The sequence below is a fragment of the Pseudophryne corroboree genome, chromosome 4 (assembly GCF_028390025.1).
Source record: "Pseudophryne corroboree isolate aPseCor3 chromosome 4, aPseCor3.hap2, whole genome shotgun sequence".
In the NCBI taxonomy this organism is placed as follows: Eukaryota; Metazoa; Chordata; class Amphibia; order Anura; family Myobatrachidae; genus Pseudophryne; species Pseudophryne corroboree.
Genome location: NC_086447.1, coordinates 712,171,675 through 712,191,370, shown reverse-complemented (window position 1 = coordinate 712,191,370; position 19,696 = coordinate 712,171,675). Strand labels below are relative to the sequence as shown.

Below are 19,696 nucleotides of genomic sequence, written 5' to 3'. Positions count from 1 at the left end.
TGGAGAAGGGATAAAGCAGTAATAAGTGCAAGGTGATAACGCACCAGCCAATCATTCCGGAAAGTGACAGTTAGGAGCTGATTGGCTGGTGCGTTATCACCTTGCACTTATCACTTCTTTATCACTTCTCCAGGCTTAATACATCTGCCCCAAAGTACCAACTAATCAGCTCATAACTGTCATTTTTCAAGCACAGCCTGTAACATGACTGGTACTTTATCTCAGTCCACTTTATCTCTCCCCGAGGCTTACCAAATAGACCCAGTAGGACCAGTCAATCAGCTCCTAACTGCCATGTTACAGGCGGAGTTTGAAAAATGACAGGAGCTGATTGGTGGTTTATCATTCTCCACTTTGTCAATCTACAAGGCTTAGTACATCTGCTGCTATATTTGTTAATTAAAATCAAATAAAAAAAATATCAAAGCTACAGCACCATAGGTATATAGGAGCTATAGGAGGAAAAAAAATAACCCTGCCCAGCGGTCTACTGACCAGAGTCCCAGACTCCCAGGGGCTGACCTAAGTAGAAGTTTTTCCTGGAGCTCCAGAGATTGCAGCCACACTCCTCTCTGTAGCCATTTTCCATGTGAACAAAAAAGTCCTCCTGAGTGTGGTCCTCCTATACTACAGAACCAGACAAGCCCCAGACATTTCCTGATGAAACTAAGGGGAAGCGTCAGGTCAGGGATAAGCAGGTATGTTATTTTAAGCAATTAATAGAACAATAAAATAGCACATATGCTCTTTATTTCGGCAAGTGCAGCCTCTGTTACAGCTCACAACCAAGAGGAAAGATACAGTAGTATAAAAATAAGAGCATTCTATAATTATATGGACAGTTTGAGAATGACAGAAGCTGTCAGCCGTGCACTGGAAGTCTGGAAAGTTAACGAATTTGCATCCAAGCATCCTTTCAGTCATGAACCCAGTGTCCAGAGGCAGCCGTTTCCTTTGTGTGTCTAATGGCCCAATTACAATGGTAAGACTGAAAAATTCATCAGGGACCACAGACATATATAGCTGGGAAACCAGTCTCAATGTAGCTCTCTCAATCTGAAGGACAAACTGCTAGTTTCAATACCAAGCAGGACTGTAGGTTTTTCAATGTTATTTTTCCTCTTTGTAGAACCTACCAGGTTCTTCCCTGTGAATGAACCAACTAAACATATGACATACGCCTTCCTTCTTATCACAGCTCAATTAAACCCTGAGCTCTCCCAAATGAAGCAAATAGACTGTTTCAGCTCTAATAGAGCTTTGTATTTATTTTAGGATTTTATTCACTACAACATTAATCTTCGCTTTATAAACAGGTTTATTTATGATTACTGGTAGATAAAGGGCTTCCACATGCCCCAGTTTTACCAGCACAGCAACACAGAAAAGTTTATGTTTCGTTCAGAAATGTAGAGACCTGTCACATCTACAATAGGTCATCAGAATTAGTAAGGACAGACACCTATAGCCGAGAATGTGACCAGAAAAGTATATACCACTACCACATTACATGCCCCTCAATGGACCATTACTAAGGCTTTCGGTCAAACCTCAATTTTCTGAGGATTACTGCAATACATATGGGTCCCCATATATATCAAAAAGTTCAGCAGCAGATATTGAAGATATCTGGTACAGACCCCATGGGACTGCGATGTGCCCATATGCGTCATATATGTCAATGTTGAGCTTGAGCCAGATGGGCAACACCATCAATAGATGGCAATGCCTGTAGAAGCTTATGGGTTTCTTTTCATAAGCCCCTGAAGAGGGATCTCTCCATTACCCAGGCTGAGGGCTGCACATACACATCAGGTAACCTGGGTCGTAGACCTGGAAGTTAGTACTTTGTCGGGACAGCTCTACATCGCTACCTCCACTCCGAGGTCACAGGGTTTCACATCACTCATGTCACGTGACTCTGTTAGCCTGTGGATCAGGTGCCAGATTCCCAATTTTAAATCTGATTATCAGGTCAATAGAGTCAAATGACACAAGTGATAGCAGACAGGTGACAGACAAACAAAATATGAGGAGGAGATGGAGACAAGTCCTTCAACAACCATCGCCCTTACCTCCATGCATTTGTTGCCACCTCCGCTGTTTCCTCATTTCACAAAAAATGACTGACATAGGACCTAATTCAGACCTGATCGCTGCTGTGCACAGGTGATCAGGTCTGAACTGCGTGTCACTGACCTGGATTGGGAGTGTTGTGAACTCGGGGCTCCTCCGATGGTCGGGAAGAGGAACCACAGCTGGGTCGGAGCAGAGAAGGCTGGATATGGGTTTTCCTCATACAGGACTCTGACAATTATGTTTGATGAAAAAATGCTGAAGAACTTTATTTTGGGAAGGGAGCAATACAGCAACACATGGAAGAAAGAGAACTTGTGGGCAATGTCAAAGGCTACTGAAGAATTTGTGAGCGATGTTTAGAGATACATGAATAAAGAACTTGTGAGCGATGGTGATTTACACTGAAGAATTCATTAGCGATGTTTAAAGTCACTGGTGAATGAAGAGCTAGTGAGCGATGTTAAAAGACACTGAAGAATTTGTGAGCGATGTTTTAGAGACACTGATGACTGAAGAACTTGTGAGCGATGTTTAAAGACACTGAAGATTTTGTGAGCGATGTTTTAGAGATACTGATGATTAAAGAACTTGTGAGCGATGTTAAAGGACACTGATGATTGAAGAACTTGTGAGCGATGTTTAAAGACACTGATGATTGAAGAACGTGTGAGCGATGTTAAAGGACACTGATGATTGAAGAACTTGTGAGCGATGTTTAAAGACACTGATGATTGAAGAACTTGTGAGCGATGTTTAAAGACACTGATGATAGAAGAACTTGTGAGCGATGTTTACAGACACTGATGAATGAAGAACTTGTGAGCGATGATAAAGAAACTGATGAATGAAAAACTTGTGAGCGATGATAAAAGGCACTGATGAATGAAGAACTTGTGAGCGATGATAAAGACACTGATGAATGAAGAACTTGTGAGCAATGATAAAGACACTGATGAATGAAGAACTTGTGAGCGATGATAAAAGGCACTGAAGATTTTGTGAGCAATGTTCAAAGACGCTGATGATTGAAGAACTTGGGAGCGCTGTTTAAAGACACTGGAGACTTTGTGAGCGAGCAGAACGATATGCTGGGAAAGTTGACTGGATGCTGGAAACTCTAGGAGATAGCACAGCGGTCACAGGAGCACTGGAGATCACCTCTGGAAAAGCGACGATACTCAGGCGCTGGGGCTCTGCCCGGCGTCTGGTTTTGAATCTCCCGCCCTAACAGGATTGGTGGAGCGGTTCTGTGACGCCACCCGCTCCCCGCCCACGTGACGCCGGGTGCAATGGCAGCGCCCACACTCCGGGGAACCGCCGGGAGCAGCGCCAGCCAGACGCCGGGACCCGACGACCGCCAGAGGCGGGGGCCGCCAGATGGACCAGCAGTCACGCAGGGGTAAGCGCGGCGGCCGCTGCCTCTGGTGTGTGACACTGCGCATGCGCCGGTGCTGCAGTGTGCCAGTGCATGCCAGACAGCCAATTGGCAACTCAGCCCTGCGATCGCCTCTGCCTGATTGACAGAGGCGTTCACTGGGTGGGAGGGGGCGGGCCGGTGCCATTTTAGGGGGCGGGCCACGGTGGCTGCGTGACGTCACACGCAGCCGCTGCGACCCGGACAGCGTCGGGTAGCTCCCTGCCAGCACGCAGGAGCTGCGCTGGTAGGGAGCTACTCTTCAGGTACAAAAGCGCGGCGATGCTTTTGTACCTGTGAGGGGGGGGGGGGGGAGTACGGCCTGACATGCGGGGCAGACTAGCCCTGTGCTGGGCGTCCCCCCGCATGTCTGAGTAACTGATCGTAGCCATGCAAAATTTTGCACGGCTACGATCAGGTCTGAATTAGGCACATAGGCCATTTGCAAATACCAAGAAAAATATAGGTGGGTGAAAGACTGCTTGTTTCTCTTGATGGCTGATTTTATAATAACGTTTTCCTGTTACATAACTACCCAAACCTTGAATTTTAATAATATGAATCCAATACTGATGAGTTTGAGAAGAGGTAAATTTACAATAGATCAATGGATAGCTCAAGTTAAACTAAGATCTATTCCTTCTTTGCAGACTCGGAAACAGCTGAGAATATAGTAACAGTAACAGTGTGCCGCAATATTGGTAATAAATTCCAACATCCTGCCCTATTAATACCATCTCTTTCAATTAAATTAACATTTCTGTTATTAGCCGCTTGAATAAACCATAAGAGTGAAAGATCATCAGAACTGTCTTTAGGTCACTTTTGTGTGCATGAAGCTTTTTATTAGGAACCGTGAGGTGGTAGTACCTCAGTACTTGGGGCAGTGGTTCCCAAACTGGGCACTGTGACACCTTGGGGTGCCTCAGGGAACCTGCAAGGGTGCCTTGGGATCCAACTCAAATTATTTATGGTCAATGTAATAGGCAGAACCAGTGCTTGTGGCTGCCAATCATAAACTATATGGACAAACAGAAGCGAATCATGTGCCTCGCCACATAACTGAACTTAAGGATGACATATAAACACAATTTACTTAATTTAATATATACATTTTTACAATTTCTCAATAATAAACTTTCGGCCTAAGGGTGCCGTGAAAAAACATCCTGATACTCTAGGGCACCAAAACTGCTGGGGGTTATTCAGAGCTGGCCCTAACCAATATGATGACCTAGGCAAAATTTGGCTGATGCCCCCTAGCACCGTCGCTAGTTCTACAGGACATGCCTGGCATGAGTCAGCTGGCAGCTCTGCTAACGTCGGGCGCCTTTCGTTTATGAAAATGCATCTTATTTGCATTACTATGTGGCTAGGATGCACAGGCAGCTTCTGCTGATTAAAATGATATGCAGCATGTCTATATTCTGTGTGCGACTGTGGCTGTATCTGCATCCGAAATGCTACATTACAGTGATTTCCAGGAATACACTGCAACATAGCATTTCGTATGCAGATACAGCCGCAGTCACACACAGAATATAGGCATGCCACATATCATTTTAATCAGCAGAAGCTGCTGATGCCCCTAAGCATACCAAATGCCCTAGGCATTTGCCTAGTTTGCCTATGCCTAGGGCCGGCTCTGGGGTTATTGAACACTGCCCATTTTTATACATATTATTTTTATACAGTGCACTGTGCATGGTGACTGTTTTACTGTAGCTCATTAAGACCTGTCCTCCCCAAGATCTAAGATGGTGTAGAATTTCAGCCCTTTAGTGGAGTAAAAATGGCCATGAACGGCACTTGTGCAAATTTAGGGGCATGGCAAATGCGCTGCAGACCTGACACTTTGCTCTTTGTAAATTAGCTCCATGGAGTGTTTTTTTTTGTGTTTTTTTTTAAATGAATAATGTACTTGGGTAATCACATGGCCTATCTCACTGCAGAACGTCTATGCCAATTATACCACTGAAAAGAGCAAAGATGCTATTAGGGCTAGGCCAAATACATTACACCAAGATGCCAGCCTTCAAGAAGATTGAAGCCTCGGGCTGCTAATGCTGGAAAGAATAATGAGACTGCCTGCTAAACAATATCAATTAACAACAGACATTTTTCAGTGTGTAGAACAGTAGATTGGAAAATAATCCCAATGTATATTCTGAGGAAGCAGTGTCAGTAGTGTCAGTTCCATACAAGTAGAGGAATATGAAAATGTTGTTAAAAATGTCTTTGATTGAGCGACTATTTAAATCTACACATATTGTATTGAAAGGTCTTTAGGATTAAAGAATGTCTTTTCTATTATTTTCATATACATAAATTTTATATACCGCTTTATTAGGAAAATACATTTAACTGCCATTCTTCAATATTTAAAACTAAACTAAAATAAGATAGTGTCCTACTTTTTGTTAATCCAGTTTGAAATAAGTAATAACAGCATAAGAATTCCATGAATTCAAATTAATCAATACCGACGATGGGATCCCGGCTGTTGGATGGCCGCCGGGGTGGGGGTGAGCACAACACAGCCCCTTGCGGGCTCTCCACAGGTTCTATTCCCACTCTATGGGTGTTGTGGACACCCACGAGTGGGAATAGTCCCTGTTGGTCGACATTGCCGTTCTGCAGGATTTTCAGATGCCGGGATCCCGGCCTTGGTATTGGGACCGGTGGTCCATATTTAAGACGTGGATTACTAATGCCCTGTTTATTGACTTCATCTTTATTAGTTATGAAAAATTCAGATTATGCAAGGGAATGTAATAGCCTCATATTTGCTTAACTCAAATTGAGTGAAATGAAACCTTGTGTAATATAGGCTGAATCGCCAAAAGATTACCAGAAAACAATGGTTATCAAATACAAGTTTCCGCAAGATCTTCCCAATTTTTCCAGCATTCTGAATATAAATCATTCGTTCTAACAAGTGCTAACATCATAAGATGCCAACGAACACCCTGAATAAAAAAATAATTAGAGTTGCGTCTGGCCAGCTGCGATTTGGCCTGTCATATTGAAGTTAAAAGAAAAAAATATAAAATAAATACAGTGTGTGCACAGCCACCACCCATTATATAATAGGCCCATGCTTTTCCACACCGCACAGAATCGGACCCCCAACTGAATATCAGTGGCAGATTTTACCTATGGGCTGCAGGACTGCAGCACCCCAGGTAAAATCTGCCACCCAGCTCAGTGTCAGTGAGCCAGATGCAATCCATGACTGCACTGGCTTCACTGTGACTGGCAGTGACTTTCTATTGGAAGTCCTGCCTGTCAGTCACAGACACACAAGGCAGTCCTGTTGGGAGGTGTTTCTTCCCTTTGGGGCTCCCAGACCGGGCTCCGATAAGCAGATAGCTGGCTTCTTGTAGGAAGTCACTCCCTGCCGTTGGTGTAGCCCAATCTGGCTTCTATGGGTTGCAGTCAGTGCAGTCCATAGAAGCCGAGTGTTTGCTCTTGTGCAGTCACATTACTGCATCTGCGCATGTGCTGGGTTCCGGGGACTGGATGTCTCCTCTCCAGCCAGTAGCGGCAACCCCACCTACCAAATGTAAGTAGGAGACGCCACTGCTGAATACCATTATATAGAAGGAGGGGTAGGAGCACATTTTACAAAAGTTTTAATTTTTGAAGGCCAGCCAGGCCACCGACAATCTGTAAGTCTTAAGCCCGGAACACATCGGCAGCAGTTTGGTTCAACCTCCAAATCGATGTGAATGACTTCCAGTTATTTAGAGGGTAACATTGCCATGATATTTGGAGGCTATTACAGTTTTTGCTGTTGTCTTTGTGGAAACTATATACCGTGAAAGAGTAACTATATGCCGTATATCTGTTACTTTGCATGCTGAGAAAAATAACACAATTTTTCTCTATTATGCAAGAGCTGCAAAAAGGTCAAAGAAGTAGTTGGGGAACATAAAGTATCAAATTCTAATCTGGCTTCATTAACACAAAAAAGAGATTACAAGAAGAATACAGTAAAGACCATAGCCTTTTTTTAAAATGTGAAGTGAACACTCAAAGTGCAAATGTTAGTGAGAATTAAAAAAACATATCTTTTTATATTAGGAGGATACACTGTTTTGTTATCTTTGGAGAAAAAAAATTCATTAGTTATTTCTAGGAAAAAAATCTTTTTCATGTCTGTGACTTTGCTCCCAATTATATCAGCACAGTATACGTGGTATATGAGTTTCATGGAGAACAGTGGGATTTCAAATGTTAAACTCTTTTTTTTCAAATACTCCATAATCTGAGATTAAACTAGTTATGCAACTTCTAATTAAACTAATTTTCAAGAGGAGGTGCGCATGTCGCTTGAATACCAAACAGGTTAAACAACTGGGAAACAAAACCGTCAAACCGTGGCTTAATTCAGTCAAATACAGACACGCTTGTTCATTACAGCAGTTTAATTATACCTTGAATGGGAAGGCATTTCTCATTATTTTTAATGATTAATGCATTTATCATTTTTTGCATTCCAAGCGATTATTCCCCTTGAGTCTTCCCAGACCCTTTTTCTCTGAATGACATCAGCTGCAAAAGCACAAGCTTTTATTTTAGATTCTTAGGAAGCATGTAGATTTTATACACATACAGTATGCATATATATATCAAGTTAGGACCAAGTAGAAGGCTAAAGAAACCTTTATGTGCTTTGCATCTTTTTTCTACAAGTAAGCATACATATAAGAGTCTGTTTGAGTTCACATCTATCACCACTTTGGTTGTCTACGTAAAGGAAGGAGACCTTAAAATTGGATTGGGACTATCCGCACACTCATCATTTTCAGAAATACACCAGCTGGAGGCACTGTGTTAATTTACAGTATTACACTATTGTATGTTTTTTGTTTTATTCTATGTGATCATCATCGAAAAACACATTTTTGTGACCCTATGTTAATCATCACATTGAGGATCATCTAATTAGTTGGCCAATTTGCTACTGTGATCCCATACACAGTTAAAATAGATCAGGAATCCCACTACAGATAGCCATGCTGCATGAAGGACTATAGATATGCATCCAATGGTTGCGTCTTCATACACAAGCAGCGGATCTGAGACACCTCCATTGAACGTCTCAGTACACATCCCAGCGGCTATGACATTTGCATATTATCGCACAGCCACTGCATATTGAATCACAAATGCATTTGCATCCACATATGGGCCCTCATTCCGAGTTGATCGCACCAAGCAACTTTTTGCTGCTGGTGCGATCAACTAATCTCCGCCTATGGGGGAGTGTATTTTAGCATAGCAGGGCTGCGAACGCTTGTGCAGCCCTGCTATGCTAAAAAAAGTTTAGCACAAAACAAGACTAGCCCTGGACATACTTACCCTGTGCGACGGATCCAGCGATGCAGGTCCCGGCTTTGACATCAGACATCCACCCTCCGTTCGGCTGGACATGCCTGCGTTTTTCTTACCACTCCCCAAAAACGTCTGGAAACGCTGAGTATCCACCCCGGAACGCCTCCCGCTGCGATCACATTTGTCACAGGCGGCATCGTTGGCCGGCGACGATCGTCACCAGGCAACTACATGCGTGCGCAATGCGTCGACTGCGCATGCGCATTTCCGACCCGTTCGCATTGCAGCGAAGAACCGCTGCGTGCAAACGGGTCGGATTGACCCCCATGGATCAGGCACTATGTCCAGAGGTTAAATTCAACACTTTCATTTACAGTGCTGCCTAGTTGTTCCCAGGCAATTACAAAATGCATGGTTAGTGGGAGACCCATAACCCAGACCCACCACCCCAACCTAGTTGCTGGAATCATGAGAGACAAGAGATGTAAGCCAAGGGTCTAACCTGCTATACAGTATTAAAGTTATGGAGCAGCACAAAATAAATAAGAAAAATAATAATCCTCGATGAGAAGTTCTTTTAACAATATAATATTAGCAAAATGGACAAAATATACATACTGTAAAATGAGAAATGATTGATGAACTTTTTCTGTGCAATAGAGAGAGAGAGACCTGTATAGGCTCTTGTTATATTCTTCCCCTAATTCCTAACACGCTCATATTGCCTTCAGTTCTGTCCATTGCCTGTGAGTCTGTACTGGAAGTCTTCCCAGATTATGCTTGGGAACACACTGTAACTATTTATCCAGAATAATTGCAGGGGAAGGAGACACACAGAAGCCCGGAATCCCTCTCCTCTTCCTTTACAGCCTTTCTAATAGAAACAACTACATAGGCAGCAGTGTAGGTGTTTGTGCCACTTGTAAATACATGTCCTATCTATGTTCATTTATTATGCAGATATGTATGTATGGATGTATGGATGTCTAACACGTAGTATAACACTTACTCATTTTCTGTGTACAGTCATTTGGTAGATTCAGAATTCAGCAAAGGACAAAAATGTTAAATAGAAAAAGAACTGATTTATTGCTCCAAGACACCTTCTTACCTGTGGCCACATTTGACAGTTCATGATGTATATGTGCAATGTATGTCCTCAGGAAACATATCCAGTAGGCACATGCTAGCTGGTCATGTGTGACCATGTCTCTTTTGGTTGCTCAGGGATCTAATTTCTGTACATGTTTCTCATGGACATAAGATGACACAAAGTGTGATGTATGTTTTCCTGCTAAACCACTATCCATCCTATTAAGAAGAAGTTTGACCTATGCGTGTCCTTTCATAGGAGAAACATTTAACAGCTTTCGGGACGATTGATGAACAAGTACAGAAATACATACACAGAAGTCATCTTGACCCATTCCAGCTGGATATTTCTCTGCTCTTTTTTCTTCAGTTAACCTGGGGCCAGTTCATCCACTTTCCAAACAAGCTTTTTAAACCAATGACTTCATCAGACCCAGGTTAATTCAGGAAAACAGTCCTACTGTAGCTAGGCCTGGAAACAGACAATTATCACACAAATGGAGTGGGTCATGTAGACATATACTCAAGAGTGTAGCTCAGTGGTTCCCAAACGGTTTTAAATCACTGCACCCTAGAGTATCAGAATTTTTTTCACGGCACTCCTAGGCCAACAGTTTCTTAATGAGAAATTTATAAATAAATATTAAAGCAAATTGTGTTTAGATGTCATCCTTAGATTCAGTTGTGTAGGCAGGGACAGGATTTGCTTCTGTTTGTCCACATATTTCATGATTGACAGCCAACAGCACTGGTTTTGCATTTTACATTGACCATAATATTTTTTAATTGGTCCTGGACCACCAACCCAGGGCACCCCTGCAGGTGTCCTGAGGTACCCCAGGATGCCACGGCACACAGTTTGAGAACCACTGGTGTAGCTACAGTGGAGTCACTATTGGGTGTGGATCCCACCCGGGTGTCACCCTCAGAGGGGGTGACACCAAGACGCCGGTTCCTCCGCAGTGACAGGAGCTGGATGCTGCAGTGTGATATTCTCCTGAGCACTCAGCTCCTATCACAGAGGAGGAGCCGATAGTGCAGGCACTAATCGCCGGGGGCAGCCCAGCATCTCCAGGGATGTAATAAGCATTTCCTGCTAAGTAACACCCCCTTTTCAGGCACGTGGTTGGGGGGATATGGAGTGCGCACCGGGTGTCACCAGACTCTGTGACGCCTCTCTGTAGCTACCATAGGGGCCCAGAGCTGAGAGGGGCCACTTTCCTTGTCAAAGTTACATATGTTATAAACATTTTTCATCATTGGGTGGAGTATAGGGGCCCTTACAAAGTTTTGCCTTGGGTCTACAATATATCTAGGTATGACCCTGGACCTGCTCATTGTAATGTGGTATAAAATTAAATGGAGGGCATAATGATGTTACATAATATGAACTGGGGGCACTGTAATGTGGCATAACATGAACTTGGGACTGTATGTCATAATGGGAATTGGGGGTACTGTGTGGCATAATGCGTACTGGCAGCCCTACAATGTAACATAATGTGAACTAGGGCACTACTATGGGGTGTCTCTCTAGAACAGTGGTCACGGAACAGGGGTAAGTTACCCCAAATGGGAAAAAAATGAAATTCCTGGGGGTAATGGACAGTCGCGCTGCCGAGACACAGCCCCGTCCAGCACCGGCCGGCTCGCGATGTGACATGCTGCTGTCACACCGCGCTCCCTCCTGGCCACCCTGCGCTCTGCTCCTGGCCGCCCTGTGCTGTGTTCATGGCCGCTGTGTGACATGCTGATGTCACACCACGCTCCCTCACGCCCGCCCATCCTGCACTGTCCTGTCCTCCCGCCTGCGGCCCACCAACCCACACACAGAACTTGAAGTGTTCTGTGGCTGACCGCTGACAGAGTTCTGCAGGACCAGACAGTGGCCCACATAACAGTGGGAAAATCCCACTGACATTACTGAGGAGAGGATGTGACCATATGTCTCCTAAAAGTCATGTCCCCCCCCCCCCCCCCCCCCTCATCCATCTTTCTTACATTCATTCTGGTGTTCTGGGGAGAAAGTGTTAATTAACCCATTCATTGACAAAGAATAATTGGCGAGAATAATAATAAAAAAATGTATAATAAGATATATATATATATATATAGTATCTCAGAAATGCCATATAAACACCAGTATATATGCACAATAATATATGATTTCCTTCCTCTCAAATCAAGGGGGTAACGTCGGCGTATCTAACTATCTAAATATATTTTGGGATAAAAGGTAAAAAAGTTCCCTGACCCATGCTCTAGAACCATGGGGCCCCTTGGAAATGTTGCTATGGGTCCACAAAGTTCTGGCTATGTCCCAGCATATACTAGATGTACATAGTACACACACAAAAGGTTCCCATGGATTCTGTGCGAAGCTGACATTTTTTCAGCAAAACTCACAGATGCTAAATGCATTTTATTTAATAACGTCGTGCATAATTAATAAATGTAATTTTTACTGATGCACCATTGGTCGCACCATCAAAATTTGCCCCAGTCCTACGGCAGGTGCAGATTATCTGTCTGAATAGGGCCTTAAAAACAACCAGCATCCCTGCATTACAGACTTGCCTACTCTCCCGGAATGGCCGGGAGGCTCCCAAAAATCGGGTGACCCTCCCGGCCAACCGGAAGAGCAGGCAAGTCTCCCGATTACAGGGGTCCCCCCCTGCCCGGCCGCCCACTTAGCGAGTAAAGTGGGCGGTCCGGGCAGGCGATGACGTGATTCTTGTTGAATCGCGTCATCATAGCCACGCCCCCTGCTGTATAATGCCGGTAATAGCGGCATTACACAGCGGGGGGCGGGGCTTACACGAGATGATCCCATAGTCACGCCCCTGGCCCACCTCCGACACGCCCCGGCCCGCCCACGCCTCCGGTCCGCCCCCCTCTGCACGCCGAACCGACCTGGCTGCTCTCTCCCGGAGAGAGCAGCCAAAAAGTCGATAAGTATGCTGCATTAGTGTTATAAGGACCTATGGTCAGAGACACTCTGATCTCGTGTTACCTCTACTTATATTTACTTATTTATTTCATTTTTTGACAAGGTTGTTGTATCACAGGACGCACTCCTCCAGAGTTACTTCTCTCTGTCTTTGTTTATTTGGCAACATTCAATGTTGTTAGATATAATATTTGTTTGGAAATGTTAATTTAGTATATTTTAAGACTATTTAGGAAATAAAAGTCTGTTATTTAAATGTTTGTTATGTTTTCCATCCAGTAACTGTTTTTTTGTAGGTCAAAATATTTCATTTTATTTGTTTACATGCCCCTGTGTCCCCAGAATAGTGCCTACTCCTTCAGTCAGCAGCCAGGTATTATTTATAGCCATAGTGTCAGATATCTCCAGGCTCGGGGACCTGAGCATTGCTGCAGGTGAGCGACAGTCATCCCAGTTATATTACAGAGCTAGGAACATGACCAATCAATACAACTAGTTATAGCTGCATATGTAAGATTATGGTAGGGATGACATTTAAAAAAAAAAATATATATATATATATATATATATAATGTAGCGGTGGTATTGAAGGTGTAAGTGAATAGATTTGGGTTGTTATAAATAAAAGCAGTAAAAGTTGTGGTTTGGTATAACACAGAAAACCCGACAGAAACAAAGATCAGCATGCAAACACCCTGTTACTTAAAAAAATGTAAATAAAAAAATCGGGATTTATGAACACATCATATAGATCTGTGGTTGATATTACAATTTTCCAGTATAAAAGTGTTACATAATCTGTGTTGTTATATTGGCCAAATGTCAACACAACCGCTTCTACTTTATGGTTGCCTACAAATGGACATGGGGCCTAATTCAGAGTTGATCGCAGCAGCAAATATATTAGCAGTTGGGCAAAACCATGTGCACTGCAGGGGGGGGTGGGGGGCAGAGAGAGTTAGATTTGGGTGGAGTGTGTACAAACTGAAATCTAAATTGCAGTGTAAAAGTAAAGCAGCCAGTATTTACCCTGCACAATATAACCCACCCAAATCTAACTCCCTCTGCAAATGTTATATCTGCCACACCTGCAGTGCACATGGTTTTGACCAACTGCTAACAAATTTGCTGCTGCGATCAAATCTGAATTACCCCCATGGAACGGGTGACTGTACTGAAATACTCTGTGCTGGCAACAGTCTAACATTCTGCTGGTCACTGATTGTATTGCCACACTTAGTCCCTGCTCATCTGCCTGTGAATACAAGAAGGGCTCTATCCGTAGTCCTGAAATAAGGTAAAAACATTTCTCCACTGTTTTATTAATACTGTATATCAAATGCATTATTGCTTCTATGGGCCTGATTCAATTAGCTGCACTTATTACTGAATGAGGGAAAGTGCTTGTAGCCTCGTACTTTTACTCCTGGAGCAATTCCGTTATAAGCCCTTTACCTCATGCGGTAATTCCACGGCTAACGCGTGTTAACCCCTTGTTTCCGGCATAAGTGGGTTAACATTTTTGAAGCCCCTACGATGAGGGCATAAAGCTCTACTTACTGTACCATGGATTTCTGTTCAAGCCCCTGGGCTTATCGCAGGCTGCAACTGAATAGCTCCAACCACTGCTACAAGCCTGTGGTAGTTAGCACAACTAATTGAATCCGGCCCTATGTATAGATCTTTTTTATGACTGAATGTACCATTTTGTTTCTTTAACACCAAAAAGCAGTAAAACAACAACAAAAAAGTGGTTTTAATGCCGTTAAAAACTGTATAGCTGAACCAATAAATGATAATTAGAGCAAGGAGCAGAGGATGTGTCAGCCCCCCAATTTTTTTGCAGGCCACACCTCAAGGAGATGACTGTCATAAGCTATGTTGCTAATGCTGTTTATTATGAGCAAGCATACACCATAGATAAAAGACTGTTCTCTGTAATACTTAACTGCTTGTTTTAACAGGGTCAGTGATCTGTATCCGGTTCCCTATGAAAATGAAATTGTAACATGCTGTTCCTATTTGCGACATGACTTAACGAGGATAAATGGCTGCTTAATACATTATTTTAGGAAGTCAACTTGTAATTACACACTACTGGAATCACGTATTATTTATATTTATTTAATGTGCACCTTCTGCTACTGTATATATTTATCATTACAGCTGCAATGATTGTGTACACCTGTAATTTATAACAGTATGTAATTATACATGCAAATAACCAGCAATTGTTTTATAATTAATTTGCAATTGGATATTTAATACTCAAATTAAGCAAACATTATCTAAGTAGTGTATGAACAATTAACTTATCATATACACACAGAACACTTTTACATAGCGATAGCTAAACAACATGTTGGCAGATTTGAAAATATGTTGCTACTTTAGAGCTTATGGGTGGCAGGTGGTACAGCCATCACCATTACACCGACAGCAACAGCACCAGTTTTCAATTTTTTTTCAGTTTTCAGGCGTGATGCTCAGTGTGTAAAGAGGATGCTATCTATCGGGTTGAGGTGTTACCCCAGGCAATATGGAATGGCATAATGTAAGTTGGTTTGGGTCATGGCCGGCCATTACACCTGACATTTAGGGTGGGATGTATTAAGGGTAAAATGCAGTGAAAACTCCAAAAACTGCTGTCTATCTATCTATCTATCTATCTATCTATCTATCTATCTATCTATCTATCTATAGTAAATCTCTATATTTATAGATAGAATTACCTGTAGAAGCCTATGGGCTTCTTTCCACAAAATTTTCCTAAGTGGGATCCCTCACTGTACACCCCTCGGATTGCACCCACGCAGCTCGATGGCCACGAATGCACAATGGGACTCCCAGGTCATAAACCCAGAAGTCCTCAATGCAAAGGACAGTTCTTATCGGAAGTGCTGTTCTTTGCATTAATATTTGCAATTATTCATGTATACAGTGTTAATAAATGCTGCTATACAGTAAATGCGATCAGTCCCGGGATGTATTGCATACAATATGCAATGGATGAAACATCCTGCCCTTAGAGGGGTGTTACATTAGTCTTCAATGACCCAGGCAAATTGCTTTCCTGTTACGTATTGTCAGCCTGTATTGCTTATCTGTGAATCCAAATTCTGCTGAGTGACCATTCCCCTGATCAAGCCAACCACACACACGTGGGTGTCCAGGTCTAACACGTTTCAGCCCTGTCGCCAAGAAGTTAGATAAATTCTGTTGTTATTGAAACAGGAAAAAGGCCACACATTATAATCAGATCTTCATAAATGCATTTTCTAAGATGCCTGGTCATCTGATCAATTTTGATTGTATTGAACTATTATTACTACCACTTACTTATATAACGCCAGTACATTCTGTTGTGCTTTACAACTGGAACAAAAATGTAATTAAAAAAAGACTGGGTAATAATAGACAGATAAAAGGGTAAAAGGGTCGTGCTCGCAAGCTTACAGAATGTTGTTTTATTTGTTTTTATTAGAAACAATGGAATAACAGGTTAAGTGATCACTGATGATACCGCAGTCAGTGTTACAAGCTTAACGTAATGCACTATATTCAGAACAGGTGCATAAAAATTATTAAAAGAAAAAAAAAACCAATGTATCTGTCACTTAATGTCAGGAATTATAGATAGAATGCATGTGTTAAGTAACAAGCATTGATTACTATATTACATTGTGTTAGAACAAGCTACTGTATATGCCTGCAGGTGATCTTGCCACTTAAAGGTGACCTCTTGCTGTGGTTTGTACATATATTTCTTCTCCTCATATCTCTGAATGAAGGCTCAAGGGAGTCAGCACTCTAGAAGCCAACAGTGACCTCATGGATGAACCACCCACGCCTGCTTACAATAGTGATCCATCACACATGTTTTTACTCTTCAGTCACATAAGAAGCAATTTCTACAGAGGGGAAGCTGGAGAAATTTACTGGCATATAATTCCATACACCGTGTGACTTCCAGATGTTATGAGGACCTGCCCAACAGAAGCTGTGAATCTGCACTTGATCAGCCTCTGAGAAGTCCCTGGCATAGGGAATGCTCTATTTTAATCTAGCAGTCTCCACTGATCAATTGTATTTTCAAATAATGCACTGCCTATTTATTAAAACCAAGTTTCTGTGTTTGTCTGAACTTTACCTGGGGATAAAGTGATATCAGCTCCAGGAAAGGTCTCATTGGAACAGTCAACAAAGGCAAGCACAGATGTCTCACATATGCTGAATGCATGACGATGATATGGTGAATGATGTCAGCATATCTTGATATGATGGATGCATGATGATGCCTGATGGAAGGTAAGGGTCACACAGGTGCATTTCACAGTAGAACTTTTGCCTTGTTTTATTATTCAAATTATTAGTACAAAAATGCCGCAGTGTAGTAAGGGATCTATTCATGAAGCTGTAAAAAGTGTGGAGAAGTGAGCCAGTGGGGAAGTTGCCCATAGCAACAAATCAGCATTGAAGTAACATTTATAATTTGCATACTATACAATTTTACGGAGCAGCTGATTGGTTGCCGTGGGCAACTACTCCTCAGGCTCACTTACCCATTCTTTTCACTGCTTCATGAATAAGTCCCTAAATGCACTGCATTAATGCAAACCTTCTTTACATGATTCAAGATAAATGGGAGGGCAGACACATGAGAATAGACAGAGAATTCTTAGCCCCATTAACTAAAGAACAGCACTGTCCTCATTCCGGGATTTCGGCCCAAAAATATCCGGGATTGAATCACGGGATTGGAAGCTCCAATCCCAGGGACTGAGGGATCAGCATTGAGCGACCTCAGGACGCTCAGACACTGTCCGGCTTCGTCCTCCCGGCTTCTCAATGCAGCGTGACGTGCAGTGAGAGGTCAAGCTGCGCCGTCACACACCGCCGCCGGGAGAAAGAAGCTGATGTTGACCCACCCACCCGCCCCTGGTGTATGGTGAGTTATGTGTGCGGGGCGGACGGAGCGAGGGGGACAGCCACACAGGGAAACGCCAATCCCGGGTATCTCAAGAATCCCGGGATTGACCATTTTTAAATCTCGATACCCGGGAGGGATTGGCCTCCCTAGTCCTAATGGAAATCTTAAAATCCTTATTGTTTACATTACTTTTTTTTGTATCTTTTTTACTTAATGAATTGATTGCTATACACAGGGTCTGATTCAGAGATGGATGTTAGTGCACAGCTGCTGCAACTTTATATCCAGCGGCTGTGCAATAATATGCTAATTCCGAAGGAGGCATCTTGAATAAATAGATGCCTCCTGCCAGCTTCTGTGATCCGCTGCTACGTCCAAGTACACAGCATTAGATCATCTGCGTGAACATTGGTCAACTTAGTATACTCGGGAAGGCCAGGATATTCACACAGCTGAAGCTGTCATCACAGCCCCCACTCCCCCAAATGGCCGCAGCATGTCAATCACAGAATCTGCACGTGCGTAGATCTGTCCCATATGGTTTACATACATCTCTGAATCAGGCCCACAGTCCTTAGGTATTAACAAGTGTAAACATTTGTAGCAAAAATGTTAACTAGTAACTACACTTATACATGATGAAGCCTTATTACAGGTGTGCATTAAGAGAGGAGGAGGCCCATCTGCAGTCTCCATCTGGGCCCACTCCTTTCTAGACGACAGCTCAGTAGACTCTGAGCATTAGGGTAACTAGGAGACCCTAGCACTGTACCATAGTCTAGCAAGCATGCGCAGGTCTCCTGGGAAATGGCACGGTGACCATTTTCCCAGTGATTTTCCTACTGGGCATGTGCAAAACACTGCTGGGCCATTTTCCTGATGATTTGTGCGGTGCTGCTGCCACCGGTGTGGGAATCCGGAGGGGTAAGTATTCAAGAAATGGGTCAAGGGGCCACGTGCACCGCATACCTTGCAGCCATTATAGATAAGCCACTGCCTTATTACAGTGGCATCTGCACTTTAATTCTGAACCTTCCAAGATTAATTTTGAATAAGTCCTATTTAAAGTAATATGCAGTGCCGGATTAACAACAGGAAGGCCGGGGTGGTCGCCCAGTGGCCCCTGGGGGACCCTCTCACATTGTTAGATGACTGGCATGGGGGGCACTGTGAAATATGTGAACTGGGGTTTGTGTGTGGCATAATGTGAACAGTGTCTTTAACATGTGATGCTGGGAATATTTACATATTATACTATTTAATAACATTGACAGCATATCATATTGACAATTATATTGGTAGGGGCCCCCACAGATTAATTGCCCTGGGACCCTACCAACTTTAATCTGCCCCTGGTAACATTAGTCATACCCGTAGGCTGTAGTAGCCAGCATGACTGTAGTGGGCAACTTAATCATTTCTGAGTGGCATTACCCTTTAGGGATCTGTTATAATTGCAAACATTTAACATTAAATGTTAAGGGCTCATTTATCCAAATTATCTTTTATTTCAAAATAAAATGTAGGGCGGTAGACTAGACGACACCAACTAAACTGAGGCTGTAGTTTGCATATGATCCAAAGTGTTTAACTTATCATTATTTTAAATCGCTAAACAATTCATGGAGAAGTTCTACTGGCCTGCCAATTAATTAGGGTCAATCAGTCAAATCTTTGAATCATCAGGTGACTTTTAGCAATCACATTTCAAACGAAACTTCTAATGCTAGAAAAGCCACATTTTGGATTTAAACCAAACATTACTGTATAACATTAATAAAGAGATATTTCTGGGCAATGGTATAATGACAGATGAATTTAGTGTCACAGTGGCTAATGTTTAATTCTCTTTTATCAGTGGATACAAAAATACCACTTAATCCAAGTGCGA

General features: G+C 42.8%; 1 protein-coding gene and 1 long non-coding RNA gene across 3 annotated transcripts in view; one reads left to right on the top strand and one right to left on the bottom strand.

The window, feature by feature from the left end:
* The window catches only part of CRIM1 (cysteine rich transmembrane BMP regulator 1), a 960,049-nt gene that overhangs the window by 378,951 nt on the left and 561,402 nt on the right, over positions 1-19,696 (bottom strand). The gene's annotated exons all lie outside the window — the stretch shown is intronic.
* LOC134911712 (uncharacterized) lies at positions 14,020-16,978 on the top strand. Its single transcript, XR_010176788.1, has 3 exons — positions 14,020-14,172; positions 15,346-15,429; positions 16,667-16,978. It is a non-coding gene; the product is annotated as an uncharacterized LOC134911712 (long non-coding RNA).